Consider the following 15,257-nt stretch of genomic DNA (forward strand, 5'->3'; position numbering starts at 1 on the left):
TGCGATTAAGTTTTGGGAAAATATGTATTATTTTTTCCTTTGGGCTTTCTAAACTACCAAATATAACCAATTTAATTGTTTAACGTCTAGTCATTGGAGGTTAGTCGAACAGAACAGATTACAAGGGCAATTGTCGATAGAGACCTACAATCCTTCGATCCGTTTAAACTAAACGTATGAAGTATGTTTTATATATTGAATTGTTGTGCAGTTCTTTTCAAATGCACACGTATTGTTTTAACAACTTAATATAGTTGTGCTTTGCTTGATAACAGACTATACGCACAAAGATAAATTACGTTTGATTGTATAATGGTACGCATAGTTTTAGAAGTGCATGTGTTCATTTATCATGTTAAGAGAACTTAGTTTAAAAAACGTTTGCTTTCAGCAATATTTGTTCTATTGATTATGCGTAGCTATACAGTCAAAGTGTCATTTTATGTTTGCATGCACGGTTCAATCCATGAAACCCATATCTAACGATTACATCATAGCATTTGGCAATCTTTCAATGTCACTCTGATCCAGTGTTTTATTTGTTTTGCCAGAGAAAAAATGGATTGTGTTTTTGATTCTTTTATTTCAATGTCGTATTGGTTTGTGTGTCAGAAGACGAAGAAGAAGATTTAAATTGATGCTTTGTCTTTTTAGAGTGAACAGATATTATTGCTACCATCAGTTCTTGTGTTTGATAGCAGGAGGTGGGTTATCAAATCAGTCCCAATGACAGTTTTTAATTTATTTAAATAAAAGAGATACTCCCGCGATTTTTTTTCCAACTTAATGTCCTTAATACACACTCATACAAGGTTTCTAGAGATACAAACAGTTATTCCATGTTATTTCTATAACAATGTGCGGGCCATCGTTGGTGTCTTTGTAATATTAGCACCCTGATGCAATGAATTAGTTTTAGACATACTTATTTTCAAGTCTAGAAAATGATTTGAGCACGGAACACGGAAATGGAATACTTAACATTGATTTGTCTTTTTTTAACTCAACGTCATCCATGATAATTCCTAAATCCGCTTCCTTTAAGCTACTTTTCGACAGTGCTGACCATTTGGTAGAACATTAATAAATAACAAAGTATTTTGATTCAAAAACAAGTGTTCTATAATTCTGAACAAAAATGTCATACAATGATAAGGAAAAAAACTTGTAACATTAACGTGTTCAAATATATCAATGTTTTGCAACAACTATGTGAAAATGTGAGACACATACTAGTGTTAAAAACTCATCATTTAAAACATAAATTACCTTTTTAATGGATTTGAAAAACCAACATCGAAAATATCCAAACATCAGTAAGTAAATAAGGCTGCATAAAAAAAATCATACATCGTCCAGTCACCTGTTTCGGTCGGTAACCTATTTCGGTCGATCATGTTTTTTTTTTGCGCGTGCGCTCTATCCGAGCAAGTGTCAACACCGACGGCTACTCGAATTGCTTATCAAAATGAGGACAAAACAAGTAAGTTTTCCGATCTGAATTAATTACCATCGACATTTTGATCAGTTTTGCTATTACTTTGTTAGCTCTTTATATAAAAGTAACATCAACATACAGAAAATCCGTTTTTGACAGTTCCGAGTATGCCGAGCGAAGATTTTGGCGTCTGCTGTCAAAGTCACTTGACTTTCATGTGGTTAAAATGGCGGTACAAGGGGCGTTCACAAAGTTTCATCACCTTATATTTTCTAACAATAAAATTGCAGACCTATGCAATCAGGACACTTCAGCTTGTGATCGAGACAATATTTTTAGTGATCTGTGAATTTTATAAAAGAATTGTAATCAAATTTAATTATATTGAACAATGTTTAAATACAAAATTATTTGTTTTATGTTTGGTCTTGATACCATTTATGCCCTGTATTTTCAGTCTTATCCTGTCAAGTATCCTGTAAAGTCATCCTAAAAAAATATAGGCTTTATTCCCCAACTGCCATGACAAATGCATTTAGAGCTGTGAAGGAACAGCAGATGTCTGTGTAGAGCTGCAATTCAGTACGGTGTTCCAACAACTTCACTTAGACAGCGAGTAAAGGGACGAGTTGATCCTGAAGTTATGTCATCGGGACCCTCCCCCGTTCTTTCACAAGAGGAAGAAGCCATGTTTGTTGAGCATTTGAAGTTCATGGCTAGTGTAGGATACGGCTACACAAGGATGGAAGTAGTGAACATGGCTTCTGAATATGCAGTTTGCCTTAACAAACGCGATAAAGAGCATCCTTTCTCCATGAAATGGTTTGAAAATTTCATGAAACGGTGGCCAGAACTTAACGTGTCAAAGTCAAGAGCTTTGTCGCTTGCAAGAGCTAAAGCAACCAGGCAAGAAGTGGTGACCACGAATTTCAAAGAACTTGAAAATGTCCTCATGAAGTAAAGTTTGATGGACAAACTACAACATTTTTAATATGTTGATGAAAAAGGCCTACAAACAGAACATTCTCCCCCATTCGTAGTTGGCTGTAGGGAAACCTTAACACCAGCTATAACATCAGCTAGAACAGCTACTACCACTGTTATTGGGTGTGGTCATGCTTTGGGAGCACAGAAACCACCATATTTTGTTTTCAAAGGGGAACGCATGAGAGAGGAAATGCTGGAAGGACGAACACCTGGAGCTGAAGGTACAGTTACTTCCACAGGATGGTCAAACAGAGAAGTGTTTGAAAGCTACCTTCAAAACCACTTTCTCAAATATGTGCAGGGGATAGACAAGGACCAACCAATATTGGTATTGTATGATGGCCACAAGTCCCACATCTCTTTGCCTTTGATAAACTGGGCAAAAGAGCATAATATTATATTGTTTTTCCTACCAGCCCACACCAGCCATATTTTACAGGCCCTGGATGTTGGTTGTTTTTGGCCCTTACCAGCAAATGTTCAACTCCGAATGCCACAAGTTCATGCATCACAATCCTTCGTCCAGAATTACGAGGTACAACATCTGCTCTCTGGCATGTAAGGCATATACTCATGCTTTGTCCCCTGCTAACCTCAAGTCAACATTTCAGAAATCTGGTATTTTCCACTGCAGTAGATTCTGCCCAATTCAAACCAGCAACAGTATATAAAGCTAAAGGTCCATCTCCATGTAATTCAGAGCCCATAGAGTTGCATGATGTACAGGAATTGACTGTCAATCGCTCAGATACATGTCAACATGATTTTTGCGTGCAGAAAATGGACTGCATTCAAATGAAATCAGTGGACAGTATTAAAGAGAGGATAGATTTAAGTACCATTGTATAATTGTTGGTGGAAAGGCCATCACTGAAGACAGCACTGTCAAAAAAAATGAGGACCACCACAAAAATGTCAATTCAAGTACAGATCAGGCAAATATTGTGAAAAAAATCCAACAATAAATAAAAAGAGGAAAGTATTTGCTACAATAACAGAACAACTGTATAAAACACCCAAACTGCAGGATAACCCAAGGCCCATCTGGTCTTCAAATCCTTCCAGTCTCTGACTGCAGTGATTTTAGTTTAACCTTTGATGAGGATGATGAAAAGTGTTGTGTTTTGGAAGGTTCCAGCATATCGAATTAACCAACTGTGTGTCATTAATATTTACAAAATGGGCACAGTGTGATGTAGAGGGATGTGGTCACTGGACACATTTACAGTTTTGTTGTCCGCAAAGAGTTGTGAGGGGAGATGATCGCTTCTGCTGTACATGTCACATGGCAGTGGAAGAGTAGCTGGCTTTAATTCCAACTATTTTTTGTTGCTGTTTTTCTTTAAGTTATATGTATTTCTGTTTTCTGTTGAAGATCTCACAACCAGATCATCCTGTATTATATCCATTGTAAATACAGTTTCTAATATTATTTACACACTGCTGTTATTCTGAATACAGACATTCCATGACTGTATAAGCTGTTAATTGATGCTGATATGAACAAAAAATACATCAAAGCCGGTTTAAGAACTTTTCAATAGGCTTGTTAGTCACTCCTGTTTTTAATATACGTTTTGAAACAACTCTCGGCGAAATATTGAGGTCTGGGGTCAATCGACCGAAACAGGTGACGCAGTACACAACTTTCCTCGTATGCTGTTATGGCCGAATCTCGGTGTTACGGAAAAAAGGGGAAGCAATTGATCGATAACGATAAACGAATTAATGGAGATTAAATAAGTTTTGCTGTACGTATTTTTTATTTTGCCGACTTTACTTTTTTAATCTGATTTTTTTTCGATTATGTGTTACATCGACCGAAACAGGTGACTCGAGGACACATGCATTATTGTTCGCAAATAAGCGCTCTTGTGGGCTCGTTTTCCTTCCTTTATTGAAAATTAGTGTTAGTACGATAGCTCAAAAAAGCAACTTAGTTGTAATTGGTTAAATGCGTTTAATCAGTAGTAAACGTTTTGATATGACACATACTAAATTCTAATAAAAGTGGAAAAAACGATACAGTAACTCTAAATTAACCGGTCTGCAGTCGAAATAAGTTTTGCACTCGGATAGGTTCAGATGCGACTCAAAGTATTTTTCAACACAACCACACCCCCATTCTTTGTGGATTATATATTCAAACCCCAAAATGGACTTTTCTCAATCTACAATTGCGGTACTTATGATTATATTTGAATGTTCAATGTTTGTTTACTTACAATATTTTCCAATCTTTTCTAACAACGGTATAAAATGTTAACAGTTTTTATATTTTAATGTTCAATGTTGATTAACTTACACTTTTTTCCAATCATTCACAATTATCCGATACGCGTCTGCGTTAAAAAGTGCATGTGTTTTGTTTGCTATATGCGCTAAACGTTGTTCGGTAATATAACATTTGTAAAAAAGTAGATTCCTAATTTATATTGATTTAAAGGTAACCCTGAGAAATTGGCAATCATACGTAACGACAATGCTTGATCGCTTACGAATATTAGAAAATTTAGAAATTAGAAAATGTATACATTAATGAAAATATATTTTAAATGTATCCCTATGGTTTAATAATTTGATGATCGATTTAATGCATTGATCACACATGAATAATTCATGGAATATTCTTTATAACTTACAGGTAAACTCATGCGAGGAAACAACGATTAAATCAATCAGTGACTCGTCCAAAATAAATTTTACTATCAAACCATTCGTATTTGTGTCAATGAAAATGTGTGATAGGCACAGTGATTTGTGAGATATATATCGAATGTTATAAAACTGACTATTGAAACCGGCTCAAAGTTCAACACATTTTGCATTACTGTTTTGTTGTTTTTGTTTTGTTAACTTAAAGTCAAATCTGCACATTAATATACGGAACACAGTTAGAGCCATCGTGGTTACACATTAAAATTCAGAAGGCGAGAATGCGAGAACGCGATAGTACGATGGCGACAATGCGGCAATACGATGACGACAGTGCGACAATACGATGCTTACAATACGATTGTAGATGGCGAGAACGCGATAGTACGATGCCGACAATGCGACAGTGCTATGACGACAGTGCGACAATACGATGGCGACAGTGCGATAGTATGATGTCGACAATGCGATAACGCGATAATACAATGACGACAGTGCGACAATCCGATGACGACAGTAAGACAATACGATGGCGAAAGTGTGATAGTGCAATATATTGTCGTCATCGTACTATCGCGTTCTCGCATTCTCGCCAACGTACTATCGCATTGTCGCCATCGTATTGTCGCACTGTCGTCATCGTAATGTCGTATTGTCGCCATCGTACTATCGCGTTCTGTTATCAATAATAGCATACTTCCTCATTTATGAAATTGTTTTCATTTTTCAATGAGCACATTGAACATATAAACACAAGTACCAACAAATAGTCTTACATTTGTATAAAATGTCGATTGTATAACGGTGTAAGATACGTTATATAACAAACTATGACGCGACGACTGCATTTATTCCAACGAAACGTTTTTCAAACATATGATGTGTAAGTTTCCCAAACTTGAATGATATATACTTGCAAAACAAACACGATTTCCACGTTACTACATTTTATATGAAGGCATTACTGATACTCTCAATGGTATTAATGTCTACACAGTATCAAGCTAAAAACCGTAGAAAAAAAGTAGTTCACGTCAATTTAAAAAATGTAATTTAATTCAATTTCCCCTTTGCTTACAACCAAAAATCATAATTTGAATCAATGTCATTATATTTTGTCAAAGGCAACAATATTTGTAATCGCCTCTGATAAGATACCACCAGTTTTATACATTAACAGCTATGTCGTTAGCTAGGTTTTAACACCATACTTTTCATATATTGATTTCTTCTTCATAGATTTTAAGATTACTGGACTCATTATGTTTAAAAATTAAGGTGCCTCGAACCGTTAAGTGATCATACATAATGAAGATATATAAACATCAAATATAATACCTTGTTTCGGTTGCGATCCTTGTTTTGTTTTTGTTGTTTTAGCTACAATGTTGAGTGTATTAAAAAAGAAAAAATGAAAACCATATTCGCTACTAGCAGTGTCCATTTCCCCATCATGCTAACATAACTCTTCATTTCAAAACAAAAGTTTAGCAAACGTTATTCAATGAGAGTTTTAACGCGAGAAAGATTTTTTATTAAACATGAAAACGAATGTGATTTGGTTCGCAATCCAAAGAAGATAAATCCAAAAAATGTAATAAATCTAATGGGTATAATAAATAGAATCTTCAACTCATATTTTTTATATGTATTGTATATTTGATTGAAATATATTCATACGTTATCAATAACTAGTCGACGTATAAAAACATACTGGAATTTAGGAAAATATTAGAATAAAAAGTCAAGAACTATAACATAGCAATAAGCTACTAAATTACATAAAATGGATTTGCAATAGCAAAATTTATGACTAACTGATGATTACAAAACATAAATCCCGCTATCAAATTTACGACACTCTTGGCGTTTTCAATTCTCAATCTACAAAACGCATCTATTTCTGCCTTGTATTACCATATTACATATTGACTTGAGTGGTTCTCGCTGGTTTCAGATTGATACTCTTGTAGTTATTATTGTTATTGTAGTCCAGACCTCGTCTCTATAATCCATATATCACGGGAAGTGTTACTATAAGTCCCGGTGTACGAGTTGTCAGAGAAAGTCGATATGTTTCAATACTTTTAACTGTGTGTAACAAATCGTACCACTTTATCATCGAAAGGTTCAACAAACCCATGATCAGAGATTGTTAAGTCAATGTTAACTCACTAAAATGCACGGGCATAAAAAGATGCATAATAAATTTACACGTGTAATTTCGATATGCTCTATTACATATTGTGATAAATGATATAATTTACCTTCCAAAGATTTAAGTATTTCTGGTCAACTGGATAGCGTGATTGGGGAGACTACTTAGCTTGTGTGAGTCTTTAAGCCATATTTAACTTCGTGAAACTTCAATATTAATAAATATATGAGCCGTTCCACGACAAAATCTGCATTAATGACAAAATAATACATTTTTAGGTTTTTGCAGTTTTATATTGTACGTTCATCCACGAAACCAATGATGTATACATTACATGTGTACGCCACTATTTAGCGTTGCTATGATAACTTTATATACGCATACTGTAACGCAACAAAGATGTTGACGTCGCGTCATTTTCATTCAGAATGACGCATTTATGACGTTTACAGCATGTAAATATTTCGCAATATCAAACACTTGTTCTAATTTTACAATAAATTGTTGGAAACCCTTCATAAACCTGCTCATGGATTAAAATGACTGTTTAGGATGATGTTTCATACATGATGTAATAACATGCAATCAGTCTGTGGGTGTTGGACAGGTAATGTCCACAAATGGTCGGCCAGTTTTGTAAAGGTATTTCACGCGATTCTCTGATAGCCCTGCCGGTTTAATTAAGCACGGTTCTGCTGAGGGAAGTTCCCTGTGTTTCATGTTGAAGAACTCTTCCTCTGGTTGGTCCGTTGCTTTCTTCGCGAAAACCGTGCCGGGCCTCGATGAGTCGAACCTGAAGTACTGGTACTTCCTGTAACACATTAGCCAGAAAAAAATCTTTAAACATGTAGTTTAGCTATGTTTTACTTAAAAGTATGGGTTTTATGATTTAGTTTAATAATTAATTACAGAGTATATCATTATTTACAATTAATAAATAAACATAAACATGCTGAATTTCAAGTGAGTTCTAACACACTGATAAACAAAATGATATTTGTGCATTTATAAATATTTGTATGTATTTTTATACTTGAGAAAAATGTGTATCTTATAAAAAGTTGGACACACTACCTTATCCCGGGTATTGCTTAAAAAGATGTAGACAAGAAAGTCTTCCAGTCACGCCAGCGCCAGGTCGGATATCAGACAGCCTCGTTTGCAGTAGACGACTTGTTGACAATATCATCTAACTGCTGAATGCTGTCACGGTCCGAGCGTCTGAAAGCGCATGTTCAATTAAATAAGTAAAACAAACCATGTATAACATGATTTTATCCCACTTTTTACAGCGAATTCGGTTGATTAAAGCCCCGTTGATTAAATATCATCTATAATCAACGGCAGGAAATGACGTCAATATTTTGACGAAATGACGTCATAAATCCAGCGAAATTATCCAGTCAAGCTAATTTTGTTTAAACTAAAAGGTTTACAAAATAAAAAGTGGGATAAATAGAATAATAGATAAGTGTTGATTATAGATCAGGTTTATCATGCGAGGCTTAGAAAACAAAAAGCACGAGCCTTATGACTTACATGTAATTTTACCATTTACCGTGTAATCTATTCTGATATCATTAATAATACTACATAATATCATCTTGTATATTTATGTTGCCATTTTTTTTTAAAGCTTATGTTTTTTTGTAATAGTAACATATTTAAGTACTCGTAATTAATATAATAAAAGTTAACTTATAACAACGGTAAGGTTTATTACCTGTACAGCTTTTCAATATGGGCGAACCCACTTTCCACCAAACACCGTGAATGACCGGGAACCTGCATCATATATTCGATTTTATCCCACTTTTACAGCGAATTCAGTTGATTAAAGCCTCGTTGATTAAATATTATCTATAATCAACGGCAGGAAATGACGTCAATATTTCGACGAAATGACGTCATAAATCCAGCGAAATTATCCAGTCAAACTAATTTTGTTTTAACAAAAAGGTTTACAAAATAAAAAGTAAAATAAAAGCCAAGGCTCGTGCTTTTTGTTTTCTAAGCCTCGCATGATAAACCTGATCTAAAATCAACACTAACCTGTTATTCTTAATGAAGTTTATGAAGTGTGACGCCGTGTCAGGACTCGCCATGCGAAGTACCCAAGCACAAACTGATTTTTGTTTTGACCTGAAAGCAACAACAATAACTTTAATCAAGATATCAAGATCATATTCATCAGTCATCGTTCACTTCACGATCATCATCTTCATCGTCATCAGCATCAACATCACCATTATTACCATAATCACCTTTTTTTACCACCATCGTTGTCGTCGTCGTCATGATCAATCAGCACACTTCAATCATCATTGATTTTAAAATCAATGTAATATCATATGCTATGATCATTTATGATTCGCTTTACTATTATCACGATAAATATAACCAATAAAATTATTCCAATATTATCATAACATTATATTATGTTTAAAACGGAAAATGAAATTATAATGATCACGATGAAAATTCAACTCTCCCGGACAATTATCAGCGTGTATTGTGCACGACAGGTCTTCGCATCCATGGGTGTTGAGCACGTAGTCTATCACCGAGATGACAGCGTTTGGTCCCTGGGCATTAGTTCCATCTGCACCGATGCTCTCATTTTCGTCGATAAGAAAATTCAATTGGCGTGATTGTCCATCAATTCTCATTCCGAAAATGTGGACTTTTCTTAACGATGCGAAATATAGTGGCCCCATCTGTCGTGCATGTTGCGGTATACCTACACTTTGCGCGAAATCAAATGTGAAGTGGTTTGATCGTTCATCTGGACATAGATGTGACGTTTCTTTTGCTTTTTTAATGAGACTGTTGTAAAGGTCTCTTCCTTTTTGTGCCAAAACAGTATGACTATGCATTTTCTTCAGTGAAAGCTAGTTTGTCCTCTTTCGATACTGAATCCATAATCTTCTTTCGCAACTTCTCACAGGTCGCGCACACATCGTCTCTAGGGGATGCAACCTTTATATGTGGGATGCAGGCACTCCATATTGACTTAAAGAAGCTTTTTCTACGAAACGCACACCAGCCTCTTGACAGCTTGCTCTGTACAGCTTATGAATGTTCATTTTCGTTGTACCGCTTTGTAGGTATATCGGTGCCGTATCGTCTCTCCCACGTGGAGCTGCAGGTTGTGGAATTCCGAATTCTTCCGCATAGTTGCAGATGAATTGGACCACACGCTCGACATCTGTGAAGACCAGAGCATTTTTTGGTTTTCTTCCAGTATTTCCATGCCGGCGTGGTCCCGGGCCGGTCTTGTTTAATGACTGCCTTATTGATTTTAATGCAAAGCGTCCTATGTCAAACAACATTCTGAACGTATATTCCTTACCGCGGAATGTGTATTTTCCACGAATTCAAATTATCTTTTTCCCACGCTTTGTAGAGTCATTTTTGGGACCTTCGGACAAACAGCCTTTAATGTACATTTCTTTTTCTTCCCTCGTCATTTCCAGCGTGTCAAGGATGTGCGCTATGATTTGGGAGGCATCCAATTTCTCGTGGTATTTCTTAGCACACCCACAGCCAGATTCGTGGAAACGTCGGATGCTATCATCCTGTGAAAACGCATCACCGTCATTACCATCATCGTCAGTGGAGCCATTGCTTGATTCCGCAGGCTGCCCAGAAACGAAGGACCCGATGCGGTTTTCCATTACGGCGCCACATGCACCTTCTACCTTGTCATTGTCGTCTTCGGATGACAGTTCTTGAGAATATGCAGGCGTACATAATGGTGTTCTGCCAAAATGCTCAGAAAATAGACTTTCGAGCTCCTGAAAACAATTACGACATATCGATTCTATACTGTGCATAAAACATACAATTAAATCGTTTCAATTTACATTTCACTAAAATGCTGTTTTCATTTAATAGTTTGACCTAAAAAAATTATTTAAAGAAATTACAGACTGACTGGATTCGAACTCTGTTCTACAGCGTGGTGAGAATCTGGCTTACCATCTGAGCTATTGATGCTGACATTATGACCCTCACACACTAAAATAAAGAAATGAAGTAGAATCATTTTACTACAAAGAACATTTAAAACCTCTGTCGTTGATTTTACAATAAAAGCAAATATGTAATTTATGATTATTTTTTTTATGAAAACATTTAAATTCCGCAAACATATCAAAAAAGCAATGTCAATATACATCGGTAAACTTTGAAATGGTTTCAAGCAGTTCAACGTGAGACGAAGATTAATTTGCTTACTGCAAAATAAATAGGTTCAATAACAATTGAATGGTGGTTAAATTATTGCATATTAAACATGTCAATGCTGTTTATTATTTTTGAGACCTTGTTTTGTAAAAAATTCAACATAAATTGCGATCAGATCTAAACCCATGGTTTGCATACAAATGGGCGCCATTGTGATGATTGTCACTATGTCACACCGAGTTTTGTATCAATATCGCAGAGAATACCAAACTTCGTCGGACCGACGGACATATCTGACAGATTATGACAAGGTCCGATCGATTTTGCAATTCCGTCGGACCAAAAGGTCCGACTCCAAAATATATAATAAATATCTTTAATAATCCTCGTCTGATGCCCCGTGGGATTCCAATATTTGCCATCAAAACATGTAGAACTAAATACGTTAATACCAGTGTCGTGTTTATGTTTTCGATCTATTTGTGTCCTCCAATAAGAATAGCTTGCACATGTTCGGTTATACGCGTTATTTTCCGAAATAACTCGGATCACGCGATACTATATTCGTAAAATATTCTGAACGTAGGGACGGAATTTTCCGAGTGTGTTCCGATGTATCTGAAATACAAACTGTTGCAACTCGGTATATTCCGTGACAGCGTCTGGAAATTTCTAAACGGATATTTGTAAAGTACTAGTTCCACGCTCATATGTGCATGTCAATTCGCAAAATGCGAGAGCCGGGATCATGCAGCAAAATGTGCTCGCATATGTTAGAGGTCAATTGTCTTCAATGTAAACAGCATTGCGAAGCGAAAATAACGTTGACGTATAATTGTTTTTAGATGATTTCGTTTTCTAAACATTGTTGTCCAAAAGATTATTTCACAACTAATTGTATTGTCTTTATATTTTGCATTGTGAGATCTGCCTGATATGCTGAGGTTTCTTACTAAAGTATTACCTGATACTGATATTATTATATTGAGAATATTGGCATAACAAATTTGTCGAGACTCAAGTGATTGATCATCTATTAATTGAAGGAACCTCAAATGAGCAGGAGACTGCTGAACCTGATAATGTCGTAGACTTTGACGCAGAACTCAACAAATCAATTATCAATATTGTAAAGATGACGAGAGTGATTATTGTTCAGATTTTCAGGATGAAGGAGACAATGAGAAGAAGATAATCAATTATTTGAATTCCAATCTCTATTCCGATATCTGATAATATCTAGTAATATAGAGTAACATACTTGTTTTATGATATTACTAGATAGTACATACTTAATATATCTCATTATGATAAAAATAAATACTCTGTGTAATCGTCATTATAGTTTGTGTTTTCTCTCTTTTTGTTTGATTTGACAAACACTCATCCGGTCTGAAGAATTTGTCAATCCGTCAGATCGAATGTCTAACATCAATCTGGAAGTTTGGTATTGTCTGATATCGGTGTTTATATAAATAGATCTATACAAATAAAATAATTTATTAAGTTCATAAATTAACCTGTATCTCCAACTCCATTGATATCCAACAAAAAAGAAATAGCACTCAAAACCACTCCGTAAATCACAAATATAATTTAAACTCCGCGTGTACACATGCACTGCGTAAACTTGCATAAATGACGACGTCATAATAATTGGGATTTTCCCAACGTCGTCACTGATGTCACTAATGCAGATTTTGTCGTGGAACGGCTCATATATATATATATTACACCTCAGAAATATTGGTCCTTCTATATCTATATGACGGGTTTCAGTCTATAAAATGCGATAGAGGAACCTAATCATTCCATACATAAATGGTGACGTCACTACGTTATTGGCACCTCTATACTTAGACGCATCACGCACCTCCATTTGGAGGCATTTATGACTACGACACAAAGAAGTCCGCGGATGAATGAAGAATTTGCTTTATAAGTAAACTTTCATGTTATGATTTAAAAGTTAAGTATAATTTAGTTCAGTCTTACGGTCTTATGTTAGTATCAATTAAAATTTTCGAAAGTTTTAACAATTTCGCTCTTTATTCATTTTTTTAAACTGTACTTTCACTTTCGGTTGTATAACAACATGTATCCTTTATTGACGAAAGTTTGCAATGAAATAGCGTTTTCAAAACCGCTTAAAAAGTTTCAGAAGGTGTATCTGATGCATGTTATGAATAGACACAATGTCATAGCTATATTGCCGACTAGTATGGGAACAATTTGGTATTTCAAGTGGCTCCATTTGCATTGCAAGAGAAGTTCAAATTGACTTGTTCAGTTTGTTAAATTTTGACACCCTAATTATATATTTTTTTATAAGTGCCTGATAGATTTTTTTCTTTAAATAATTGAGATCAATGAAAATTTTAGTAAAAGCACAGCATTGATGTTCTATGAAGGTCATTTTTAGTGAAATAGTATGTTACAATAAAACAATTATAACTATTGTATTAATGAATTTAGATTAGGTGTTATCTTTAAATGGGGTAGTAATTCATTATATGAGATTAGCACATTATATAGTTGAAAAATAAATAACACTTTAATGACTTACCATAGTAAAATAAAGTAGCATAGAATATGTTGCATGTCATAAAATGTAAAACTGAAATTGAAGAAGCTTTACAAATATTTTACACTGACAACACTGTTGGTTTTCCAAAAAAAAAATTCTTCCTATCTACCTGCCCTAGTTTTTTGGGGCTAATTTAAATATTATTAATATCATTGAGTTAAATTTTTAAAATATCAATATATTTTGATTACATTAGCTTATTTTATTATTAATAATAAATACTTTGCAAGGAAAGTCCAATTCTGTTTTAATTAGTCTTAATTAGGTACTAGTAAAATTGAAAATATCAATGACATCCAAAACTTGGCTTATATGCGTATGAATGCATATTTTCTTTGACAGTTACATAGTACCCTATTTAATTGGATTAAAAACAACAAATAACTAAATTTCCACAACCCAGCCCAAGTTGACTCAAACTGAATTAATTCATCAATTGATCCTATTTAATTATATTAAAAACAACATGTGTAAGATTTTGAGAATATCCCATGTATTCCTCTAGTATTCCTCTAGTACACCAACATGCACGTCTTACTAATGATTTACATGCACTCCTTAAACAGTTTAACAAAAATAATGAATGATTAATCCAAAGAACACAACAAACAAGCTGCTTCATATAAAAAGTTAATTACATAAGATTACATAAGCAAAAAAATCATTTTGATAATAAATCAAGATTATGCTTCAACCAAACCATTATAAATTTATTGTGGGGTGGGGGGTGGGGTAATGTAAGCACTAAAACTAAAATGGGGGAAATGTCTGGGGAGGGAACATCTTAGGGGGAGCGTCCGGAATTCCTGCTAAGGGCGACAGTGTTGTTAATGTGTCTTTAGAAGAAATAACTGAAGGAAAGTACTCATTGGTGTATGCCCATCCAGAAGCATTTCTGAGCATATCAATTGGAACAGCAATATTGAGTGCATTTGAAAGAGATATAACTGTTTCATACATTGCTTTTGATGAAGCCCACAAGTCATGGTCCTTTAATGGTAGCTTTCCTATTAGGGAATTTTATACTTATTTTTTACTCTAAATCTAGCTCTTTTGTCATAAAATGAGAAGTTTTATTACCCAACATGTTTTGTGTTTGAACCTCACAAATTTTATAATACCAAAGTCCCATCATATAATCATCATCACAATCAGCAGCAGCATTATCATATTCATCATCATCATCGTTAGCAGCAGCATCATTGTGTTGTATTATCAGAATTCAATACAAATACAAACACAAC

The 15,257-nt window shown here is 34.7% G+C and overlaps 1 long non-coding RNA gene and 1 pseudogene across 1 annotated transcript; one reads left to right on the forward strand and one right to left on the reverse strand.

Moving 5' to 3' along the window:
• Positions 1 to 1,276: 1,276 nt before the first annotated feature.
• Positions 1,277 to 3,096, forward strand: LOC127849964 (uncharacterized; annotated as a pseudogene).
• A 3,784-nt stretch (positions 3,097 to 6,880) lies between these two features.
• Positions 6,881 to 11,027, reverse strand: LOC127851520 (uncharacterized). Its single transcript, XR_008035810.1, has 4 exons — positions 9,291 to 11,027; positions 8,962 to 9,023; positions 8,313 to 8,459; positions 6,881 to 8,049 (listed from the first exon to the last, which is right to left on the reverse strand). It is a non-coding gene; the product is annotated as an uncharacterized LOC127851520 (long non-coding RNA).
• Between the last annotated feature and the right edge of the window lie 4,230 nt (positions 11,028 to 15,257).

This window comes from Dreissena polymorpha, chromosome 11 (assembly GCF_020536995.1).
Source record: "Dreissena polymorpha isolate Duluth1 chromosome 11, UMN_Dpol_1.0, whole genome shotgun sequence".
NCBI lineage: Eukaryota > Metazoa > Mollusca > Bivalvia > Myida > Dreissenidae > Dreissena > Dreissena polymorpha.